At 39.5% G+C, this 12,027-nt stretch overlaps 1 protein-coding gene across 2 annotated transcripts in view; it reads left to right on the forward strand.

The window, feature by feature from the left end:
• Nucleotides 1-12,027, forward strand: part of L1CAM (L1 cell adhesion molecule) — a 403,835-nt gene that overhangs the window by 208,142 nt on the left and 183,666 nt on the right. The gene's annotated exons all lie outside the window — the stretch shown is intronic.

Raw genomic sequence — 12,027 nt, forward strand, 5'->3', positions numbered from 1 at the left:
ATGCACACCTAAAAAAACATTTTAAATATTAGCACACATATTGTGGGTGTGCTGCTAAAATGACCAAAATAAGTATAAGACAAAAACAGGTATTGGCGCACATCCAAACACATAAGACCACATATTTTTTCACATATTGTTAACATATTTTTAAATGCAAAAAATTGCCTGCTTAATATTTTTTAAATAAAGTTGGGATCTTAGTCACGCAATATGGCCATATTCTGCTCAGCCAGTCACCACTTACAAGGTGTCCCAAAATAGACTGGTCCTAACACTATAAAGTTTAGCCTTACTGGGCTGAATCATTTGATTCTAATATACCAATACAGAATTCCAACACTGCAGTACTATGCCTCAAATCATGACTGCACAGAATAAGACTCCCTGGCTCAAGTCAGTAGGGTGCTGGGTGTATAGGAAGAGGTATTAGAAGCAGGTAAGGTCAGTAGGTGCTGGGTGTATAGGAAGAGGTATTAGCAGCAGACAAGGTCAGTAGGGTGCCGGGTGTATAGGAAGAGGTATTAGCAGCAGGTAAGGTCAGTAGGGAATACAACAAGGGGGTTTGGTTATGCACACCTAAAAAAACATTTTAAATATTAGCACACATATTGTGGGTGTGCTGCTAAAATGACCAAAATAAGTATAAGACAAAAACAGGTATTGGCGCACATCCAAACACATAAGACCACATATTTTTTCACATATTGTTAACATATTTTTAAATGCAAAAAATTGCCTGCTTAATATTTTTTAAATAAAGTTGGGATCTTAGTCACGCAATATGGCCATATTCTGCTCAGCCAGTCACCACTTACAAGGTGTCCCAAAATAGACTGGTCCTAACACTATAAAGTTTAGCCTTACTGGGCTGAATCATTTGATTCTAATATACCAATACAGAATTCCAACACTGCAGTACTATGCCTCAAATCATGACTGCACAGAATAAGACTCCCTGGCTCAAGTCAGTAGGGTGCTGGGTGTATAGGAAGAGGTATTAGAAGCAGGTAAGGTCAGTAGGTGCTGGGTGTATAGAAAGAGGTATTAGCAGCAGGTAAGGTCAGTAGGTGCTGGGTGTATAGGAAGAGGTATTAGCAGCAGCTAAGGTCAATAGGGTGCTGGGTGTATAGGAAGAGGTATTAGCAGCAGGTAAGGTCAGTAGGTGCTGGGTGTATAGGAAGAGGTATTAGCAGCAGGTAAGGTCAGATGGTGCTCGGTGTATAGGAAGAGGTATTAGAAGCAGGTAAGGTCAGTAGGTTCTGGGTGTAAAGGAAGAGGTATTAGAAGCAGGTAAGGTCAGTAGGTGCTGGGTTTATAGGAAGAGGTATTAGCAGCAGGTAAGGTCAGTATGGTGCTGGGTGTATAGGAAGAGGTATTAGCAGCAGATAAGGTCAGTAGGTGCTGGGTGTATAGGAAGAGGTATTAGAAGCAGGTAAGGTCAGCAGGTGCTGGGTTTATAGGAAGAGGTATTAGCAGCAGGTAAGGTCAGTATGGTGCTGGGTGTATAGGAAGAGGTATTAGCAGCAGGTAAGGTCATTAGGTGCTGGGTGTATAGGAAGAGGTATTAGCAGCAGGTAAGGTCAGTAGGGTGCTGGGTGTATAGGAAAAGGTATTAGCAGCAGGTAAGCTCAGTAGTGTGCTGGGTGTATAGGAAGAGTTATTAGCAGCAGGTAAGGTCAGTAGGTGCAGGGTGTATAGGAAAAGGTATTAGCAGCAGGTAAGGTCAGTAGGGTGCTGGGTGTATAGGAAGAGGTATTAGCAGCAGGTAAGGTCAGTAGGTGATGGGTGTATAGGAAGAGGTATTAGCAGCAGGTAAGGTCAGTAGGGTGCTGGGTGTATAGGAAAAGGTATTAGCAGCAGGTAATGTCAGTAGGGTGCTGGGTGTATAGGAAGATTTATTAGCAGCAGATAAGGTCAGTAGGTTATGGGTGTATAGGAAGAGTTATTAGCAGCAGGTAAGGTCAGTAGGGTGCTGGGTGTATAGGAAAAGGTATTAGAAGCAGGTAAGGTCAGTAGGGTGCTGGGTGTATAGGAAGAGTTATTAGCAGCAGGTAAGACCAGTAGGTGATGGGTGTATAGGAAGGGTTATTAGCAGCAGGTAAGGTCAGTAGGTGCAGGGTGTATAGGAAGAGTTATTAGCAGCAGGTAAGGTCAGTAGGTGCAGGGTGTATAGGAAAAGTTATTAGCAGCAGGTAAGGTCAGTAGGTGCAGGGTGTATAGGAAGAGTTATTAGCAGCAGGTAAGACCAGTAGGTGATGGGTGTATAGGAAGAGTTATTAGCAGCAGGTAAGGTCAGTAGGTGCAGGGTGTATAGGAAGAGTTATTAGCAGCAGGTAAGGTCAGTAGGTGCAGGGTGTATAGGAAAAGGTATTAGCAGCAGGTAAGGTCAGTAGGGTAATGGGTGTATAGGAAAAGTTATTAGTAGCCGGTAGGGTCCTGGGTGCATAGGAAAAGGTATTAGCAGCAGGTAAGGTCAGTAGGGTCCTGGGTGCATAGGAAAAGGTATTAGCAGCAGGTAAGGTTAGTAGGTGCTGGGTGTATAGGAAAAGGAATTAGCAGCAGGTAAGGTCAGTAGGTGCTGGGTGTATAGGAAGAGTTATTAGCAGCAGGTAAGGTCAGTAGGGTGCTGGGTGTATAGAAGAGGTATTAGCAGAAGGTAAGGTCAGTAGGGTGCTTGGTCTATAGGAAGAGGTATTAGCAGCAGGTAAGGTCAGTAGTTGCAGGGTGTATAGGAAGAGTTATTAGCAGCAGGTAAGGTCAGTAGGATGTTGGGTGTATAGGATTAGCAGCAGGTAAGGCCAGTAGGGTTCTGGGTGTATAGGAAAAGTTATTAGCAGCAGGTAAGGTCAGTATCTACTGCTAATACCGCTTCCTATAATAGCAGCATGGCCTCAGCTACCACTGTTATGCAGATGACACACAAATATACATCTCCTTCCAGCCAAACTCAAATGTTCCATGAGAAATAGTCAATAAATGTCTTGCTGATATCTTGGAATGGATGAGTGCTAGTTGGTTGAAACTAAGAGGACAAAAAGGTAGCAGGCACTACAAACAGGTGCAAGGAAGTCCTTAGTTTATTAACAATAAAAAGACAAAAAAGTCAAAAATGTAAAAACGTAGGACACAAACAAAAGAATAACAAAACAGACCATGGAGGTGGACAGAGACAGGTGTTTTGTTATTCTTTTGTTTATATCCTACATTTTTACATTTTTTACTTTTTTGTCATTTTATTGTTAATAAACTAAGGACTTCCTTGCACCTGTTTGTAGTGCCTGCTACCTTTTTGTCCTCATACATTCTTTTGTGGAGTTGTTAACCTGAATTCCAGCTACGGAACTCCAGGAGTTTGTGCTTGTGTGGGTGACGTTTTCAGGATTTCCGAATTTCCGGTTTGGGACTATGCATGCTGGAGTTGCTGGTAATGGACTTTGTTCATTCCTTGGTTTAAACTAAACTCAGTCAAAACAGAAGTACTTGTGATAGGTAGAAATTTTATAATGACAATTGAGCTGATAAGATCATCAGTAAACGTTTCCTGAAACATCATGTAACAGCCAAAGAACAAGCCTCATTCTTTCATTTAAAGAATATAACCAGGATCAAGCACCTGATTCCTACAGAAGATCTTCCCACAATCATTCCTGCTTTGGTGACATCACATTTTGACTTTATTAAGGTCTCCCAGAAAAAAGACTCCCATCGCCTTCAGTTGGTACAAAACTCTGCAGCAAAGCTGCTAACTGGCCCGTCAACATGTTGCCATGTGACGCCCATCCTCCACTCCCTGCACTGGCTGCCAATAAAATGGTGCATATTATTCAAGATAGGCCTGCTATTCTAAAAGCTCTGCATGGTCAGGGACCAAGCTATTTAAAAGAATTACTTGTGTCTTAACCCACTTATGTTCTTCTGCTAAGCCATCCTAAAGAGAATTGCTGCATCCCAACAAATCTTCTAGCCCAAATTGAGCACTGAATGACCCATAACCCAGGACAAGATTCAATGCAATCCTTCCTCACTGTAATCCAAGATGGCTAGCCATGTAGCTCCTTCTCCAAAATCTGAGGCTCCACATCCTGGTAGGTAGGTGCATATAGCAGCTTCTTCCCCAAACAGCCCCCCACACCACAGGTACGTAGCACTTGAGGTTGTTGGGGGCAGGGGACAAGCGAATGGGCTCACACAGTCTTACAGAAAACCGCTGAGCAGATGGAAAAGCTGCACTTCTTAGTTAGTTGGTGGCTTGGTTACTATTTCGCCTCTCTTTCTGTGCCTCTGTGGGATAGGGATTGTAGTAGGGAAAGACAAACTAGTGGTGGCGTAGTCCTTAGCTCAATAAATACAGCACACTCGTTGTACTGTGAAATAGCAGATTAGAAGTCTGTCGGGAATTAATGTAGAGGCCTGTAGCCCAAATAAAGCTCCAGAATCTTGAAGCTGCCTATGATGATAAAACTGGGAGCAAATTGTGCCGAAACACAAGCACACTCTATAGTTGTAGATCTTATTATTAGATGGCTTTAAAAAAAATGACAATATTGAGCAGATAGATCTAGAAGCTTGAGCAGCTCACAACATTGCAGTCAAACAAGGACGCTCCCTGGAAATTCCCACCAGAGCTACTGTTATCTACATGTTGAAAAAAAAAACAGCCAATCAGCTTAATCAGTGCTGAGATCACACTTTGCTTTATTGTGATCTCATAAGATTTCACTGAAATCTCGCAATATTTCATAGGAAGGAAATAAAGTGACTATTGTCTGCTTAAAGTCCCTTTACAATGGGATGTGGCTACTGAGGAAATTTTGAGGTAAAATATCTTCCTTATTTATATCAGTATGATGTACAGTACATACTGAAATGATCAGGTTATATTTTCTAGTCAGTTTTTTGCAGCTATGTTGCATTCCTTCCAAGTTCTTTAACATTTGGGTATGATGTGCCTTTAAGGGAGCCTCCCATATTAAAAAGATCCTACCCTAAAAATCATCCAAAACTATAATTGCCTTTCAACCCAAGATCCCTCCTACCTCATTTGAGTGATGCAATCTTGGTTAACATCCTTGGATGTCACTTTCATGGTGTTGCCAGAGTGACAGTAATGTGGCGTGTTTTCTATGTGACAACGCTGTGCATATAGATGAAAACACACCACAAAGCATGGTCAGGAGTTAAGTTTGGCCTAAAATATTCATTTATTCATGTTATGGTGGGGTTACAGTGTGCACTGTATTGTGTATAGGGATTGAAGGGGCACTGAGCCAGATGTGCATTTGTTACAGGAAACAATATGTTATATATTTAAATCCTGTGCTTATTTAGGATATCACAAACCTCAGGGTGCCCCTATGTCACCTAGTTAACTCTTTGTTGCCAGGCTTGCCTGTAACTGTGCTAATTTATTGTTAATCAGACATCTGTTCCACTTGCTTCCCATATATCATTAATAAATCTAATCCTATTTTCACAATGAAAAGTATGACTAATGTAATGTGTTGCTGATAAAATGAATATAGTCTGTATTGTGAAATATATTTATATAAAGGTAAAATACTAAAAGGAAGCAGCAGTTCTGTGTAATGTTTTTTTTCCTCCATAATACAGAACAAATCAGCCACAGAAGTAACAGTATCCTCTCCCTTCTGCTCTTGGTTTTGCCTCTGGGGAATTTCTAAATGTTCTGCAAATGGCAGTTACATTTATTTATTGATCTACTGAGCACAATAAAACTTAACACACATACCTGATACTTTAATTTCACTCGCAACTGGAATATATCAAATTAAACAAAATTACGCAACTAAACAGCAAAATTCTATGGTTGAAAGGAACAAAGGAGATTTAATCTCCAGCAACATAAACGTTTTTTTACCGTTAGAGCAATCAAATTGTGGAACTCATTGCCTAAGGAGGTAGTAAATGTCAATACCTTATATACATTTAAACATGGATTAGATACATTTCTGGCTGGAAACAGTATTCACAGATATGATTACTTATTTTTTTAATTTTTTTATATATTTTATTTATAGAAAAGGCAAATTTACAAAGGAAAAGAAGAAATCAATTGAGGAGTAAAGCCTCTAGCTGATAAAAACAAACCATTATTAAATTTCCATATAACAATTATAGCCTTCTTTTATACTTTTATATTAACAATGGCTAAATATTGATACATAGTAGTCTGCCCGTTTAGTTTAATAAGAAACATACAATCAGATCATGACACACAAAAAAAATAAAACAAAGAGAATAAAAGAGAGAGAAGAAAAAAAAAAAAGTATAAATCCCCACCATGCCCTTTACCCTAATCTATCATCATCTTGTATTTTACCATACTCACAAGAGTACCAATTCTGAGCTCTTAAAGGGAAGTATCATTATATCTTGTTCTTGTTTAGAGAGGACTTTAATAAAATTAGACTATTTCCTAAAGAAAGAGGAGATTTGTCTGTATCTCTTTGTTCAATTATACATTGTTTCTTAATAAAGTCAATGGGGCCTATTTAACAAAGGTCTGTCGGACCTGATCCGACAGTACGGATCAGGTCCGACAGACCTCGCTGAATGCGGAGAGCAATACGCTCTCCGTATTCAGCATTGCACCAGCAGTTCTTGTGAGCTGCTGGTGCAACACCGCCCCCTGCATATTCGCTGCCAATCGGCCTGATCGTACTCGATCAGGTTGAATTTCCGGCGATGTCTGTCCACCTGCTCAGGGCAGGCGGACAGGTTATGGAGCAGCGGTCTTTAGACCGCTGCTTCATAAGTGGTGTTTCTGGCGAGTCTGAAGGCTCGCCAGAAACACGGGGCATCAAGCTCCATCCGGAGCATGTTAAATGGGTCCCTATAACTTCTAAGATTTTGAGAAGGGTCAGGCTGCAGACTGGAGCTCCACTCTAGACAGGAGACATGTGACCTCCACTCAAAGCTTTTTTTTCTTTGCTTTTTTTTTAAAATCAACTTTAATGTAACAAACAACCTATAGACAATCATTCTGAAAACTAAACATTTTGCAGCTTTCTTGTTCTTAATGTTCATTCACAGTGCTTTATGCTAATTTTCATTTATAATGTAACCATTGTGACTGTCATTTATAAGGTAACCACTGTGACTGTCACTTATAAGGTAACCACTGTGACTGTCACTTATAAGGTAATCACTGTGACTGTCATTTATAAGGTAACCACTGTGACTGTCATTTATAACCACTGTGACTGTCATTTATAACCACTGTGACTGTCATTTATAAGGTAACCACTGTAACTGTCATTTATATGGTAACCACTGTGACTGTCACTTATAAGGTAACCACTGTGACTGTCATTTATAAGGTAACCACTGTAACTGTCATTTATAAGGTAACCACTGTGACTGTCACTTATAAGGTAACCACTGTGACTGTCATTTATAAGGTAACCACTGTGACTGTCACTTATAAGGTAACCACTGTGACTGTCATTTATAAGGTAACCACTGTGACTGTCACTTATAAGGTAACCACTGTGACTGTCATTTATAAGGTAACCACTGTGACTGTCACTTATAAGGTAACCACTGTGACTGTCATTTATAAGGTAACCACTGTGATAGTCATTTATAAGGTAACCACTGTAACTGTCATTTATAAGGTAACCACTGTGACTGTCACTTATAAGGTAACCACTGTGACTGTCATTTATAAGGTAACCACTGTGACTGTCACTTATAAGGTAACCACTGTGACTGTCATTTATAAGGTAACCACTGTGACTGTCACTTATAAGGTAACCACTGTGACTGTCACTTATAAGGTAACCACTGTGATTGTCATTTATAAGGTAACCACTGTGATTGTCATTTATAAGGTAACCACTGTGACTGTCATTTATAAGGTAACCACTGTGATTGTCATTTATAAGGAAACCACTGTGACTGTCCCTTATAAGGTAATCACTGTAACTGTCACTTATAAGGTAACCACTGTGATTGTCACTTATAAGGTAACCACTGTTACTGTCACTTATAAGGTAACCACTGTGACTCATTAATAAAGTAACCACTGTGACTGTCATTTATAAAGTAACCACTGTGACTGTCACTTATAAGGTAACCACTGTGACTGTCACTTATAAGGTAACCACTGTGACTGTCATTTATAAGGTAACCACTGTTACTGTCACTTATAAGGTAACCACTGTGACTCATTAATAAAGTAACCACTGTGACTGTCACTTATAAGGTAACCACTGTGACTGTCACTTATAAGGTAATCACTGTGACTGTCACTTATAAGGTAATCAATGTGACTGTCACTTATAAGGTAATCACTGTGACTGTCACTTATAAGGTAACCACTGTGACTATCACTTATAAGGTAACTACTGTGAGTGAACATTAAGGGCTAGATTTATTAAGCCCCTACGGCAGCAAGTTCTCTCAAGAACTTGCTCGCCGTGATTTATCAAGCAGCGGTCACCAGACTGCTGCTTCCCTAACATCTACGCCACCTCTATTGTGGCGAAATTCAATCTCCTCGGTTGAGTCAGACGAGGAGATTGACAGCTGCTGCCCGCGCGTGATTGGCTGTGCGCGGGCAGGGGACGGGATTGCACGTGAGCACAAAATTGCGCTTGTGTGCAATGTTAGTTACCTGCAGGTAAGTTCGCCCCGCAACAGGCGAGCTGAGGCGTACAGGGGCGCGTATACGCGCCCCTGTACGCCTCAGCATTGATAAATCTAGCCCTAAGTACAAGAAAGCTGCAAAATGTACAAGGCTGAAGTTAGATGCTTATTCAGTCAGCTTGTTATTCTGCAACTGATTGCAATTTGCAAAATAAAGATTTATAAACAAAATAGCATTATTTTTATTTTAAATAAAATAATACACTTTCCAAAAACCTAAACAAACTTACATTTTATAAAATCATCTTCTATTGCAATAAACAGATGGCAAACAGGGCATAATTTTAAGTAACTGATATTTTAAATTGGTTAAAATCCTTTGGGCCACTCATTTATCTGTGGATATATACAGGGTGTGAACCCCTCATACAACAGACATGTTAACAGCCTGGCCCAATGCTCTTTATGGCAAACAAATTGGTGACAACCTTGTCACTTCATATATTTTGTAATCCCTAAAAAAAGAAAAAAGAAAATCCCTATTTGGCACTCACTTAAACACATTGATAGATCCGCAGAAAGGGAGCCAAAAAAAATAAAACTTAAAGGGACATTCCAGTCAAAATCAAAATGCACATAGATTAATTACATCTTTGAATAGAAACATATTTGCAAGTATTAGCAAAAATGCTTCTTGTGAAAGTCATCACTGTTTTAGTGTTAACATTTTTCTCTTCACGTGCATGTGAAGCATAGCTAGATATTGTCACTGCACCCACATTTTAAATAATGTAGCTGCTCAGATCATCAGTGGGGCTTGTATCATGTCAGCAATTAACAAATTGAGTCATTACCAGAGGGTACATGCACCTTAGGCTCTCTGAGCAAGTGCTGTGTTTAAAATGCTGGTGCATGGTGCATACTTAAATACACTTTTGAAACAGCTATAGCTTGTATTAGAATCATTTTTGCTAATAAATGTATATTACAAAATTGCTTCTGTTCAATACCGAAATGCACAAATGTGGTTTTCAATTTTGGCTGGAATATCCCTTTAACTTTTACTGTCAAATCGTTGAGGCTCTAAGAAAGCCCAGGTGAAACGTGCGTTTGGCGTTCGCCTGTCTATGAGTAATCTTAACATGGTTATACTTTATTTGTGCGCTCTCTGTGATTGATATACAGGTAATTCCGTACCTTAGTCACTGCAAGCCGTACCTTTTGCACAATAATTGTGAGCAGCTGCCTACCGAGAGATAGTCTGATAAGCCCCACCCTTACCCACCTTTGTGGGTAGCACCAAATCATAGTCAGTAGTTTATTAGGGATCTTTTTCTATCTCGGTGGCATCTTACAATGGGCCTCTGACAGTGTTGGAATCCGCTTAATTTTGCAAACTTAGAGCCTCAACGATTATTGTCTTATTTTGAAATAGACAATTATAGTGTGTTTAATCCAGATGCTCCAACATTTGTATTTTAATATTTGACAGTAAAAGTTGTTGTTGTTTTTTTTGCTCCCTTTCTGCGGATCTACCTATGTGTTTAAGTGTGTGCCAAATAGTGGTTTTCTTTTTCTTTGGGATTACACTGTATACCAACCACTATGGCACCCCCCGCACTCCCCTAAGGTATATAAGTGTATGGGTTATAGATGGAACCATAATTTGATGAATAAGGCAGTTCTATACCTATCTCATTGATATACACTTCATATATTTTACCTTTTCTGAATAGGTAACTGGTATTTTAAAAGGGTTAAAATCCTTTCGGCCATTAATTTCTGTGTGGATACATACACGGCGTAAACATGTTTTCAGCCTGGCCCAATGATTTCTATGGCAAAAAAATTATTGCCAACCTTGCCACTTCATATATTTGACCTTTTCTAAATAAATAACTGGTATTTCAAATGGCTTAAAATCCTTTGGGCCACTCTTTACTGTGTGGATATATACTGGGAGTGAGCCCCTACATAGGATAAATATGTTCTTAGCCTGGCCCAACGCTTTTTGTAGCAAACAAACTGGTGCCAACGTTGCCATCTCATATATTTTTAAATTTCTGAATAAGTAACTAGTATTTTAAAAGGGTTAAAATCCTTTGGACCACTCACTTCTTTGTGGATATATACAGGGTATGAACCTCTCCATAGAATAAACATGTTCTCACCCTGGCCCAACGCTTTTTGAAGCAAACAAACGGGTGACAACCTTGCCACCTCATATATTTGACCTTTTTCTAAAAAGGAATCAGATATTTTAAAAGGGTTAAAATCCTTTAGGCCCTCATTACTGTGAGGATATATACAAGGAGTGAGCCCCTTCATAGGATACACATGTTTTCAGCCTGTCCCAAAGTTTTTTGTAGCAAACAAACTTGTGCCAACGTGGCCATTGCATACATTTTACCTTTTCTGAATAAGTAACTGGTATTTTGAAAGGGTAAAAATACTTTGGGCCACTCATTTCTGTGTGGATATATACAGAACGTGAGCCCCATCATAGGAGAGACGTGTTCTCAGCCTGACCCAACGCTATTTATGGCAAATAAACTGGTGCCAACCTTGCCACTTTATATATTTTACCTTTTCTAAGTAAGTAAATAGTATTTTAAAATGGTTAAAATCCTTTGGGCCACTGATTTCTGTGTGGTTATATAGGGCGTGAGCCCCTTTGTACAATCCAAGTGTTTTCAGACTGTCCCAATGATTTATTTGGTAAAGAAACTCTTTCAAAACAGCAGTAACTTATTTAGAAAAGGTAAAATATGTGATTTGACAAGGTCGGCACCAGTTTGTTTGTCATAAAAAGCGTTGGGCCAGGCTGAGAACATGTCTGTGCTATAAAGGGGCTCATGCCCTGTATATATCCACACAGAAATGAGTGGCCCACAGGATTTTAACCCTTTTAAAATACCACTTATTCAGAAAAGGTAAAATATATGAAGTGGCAAGGTTGTCACCAATTTGTTTGCCATAAAGAGCGTTGGGCCAGGCTGACAACATGTCTGTCCTATGAAGGGTTCATGCCTTGTATATTCCACACATAAATGAGTGGCACAAAGGATTTTAACTCTTTCAAATTACCAGTTACTTATTCAGAAAAGGTAAAATATATGAGATGGCAAGTTTGGCACAGGTTTGCTATAAAAAGCATTGGGCCAGGCTAAAGACATGCTTATCCTATGAAGGGCTTCACGCTGTGTATGTATCCACACAAAAATTAGTGGCCCAAATGATTTTAACCCTTCTAAAATACCAATTAATTATTCAGAAAAGGTAAAATATATGAGATGGCAAGTTTGGCACAAGTTTGTTTGCTATAAAAAGCATTGGGCCAGGCTAAAAACATGCTTATCCTATGAAGGGCTTCACGCTGTGTATGTATGCACACAAAAATTAGTGGCCCAAATG

The sequence above is a fragment of the Bombina bombina genome, chromosome 12 (assembly GCF_027579735.1).
Source record: "Bombina bombina isolate aBomBom1 chromosome 12, aBomBom1.pri, whole genome shotgun sequence".
NCBI classification, from domain to species: domain Eukaryota; kingdom Metazoa; phylum Chordata; class Amphibia; order Anura; family Bombinatoridae; genus Bombina; species Bombina bombina.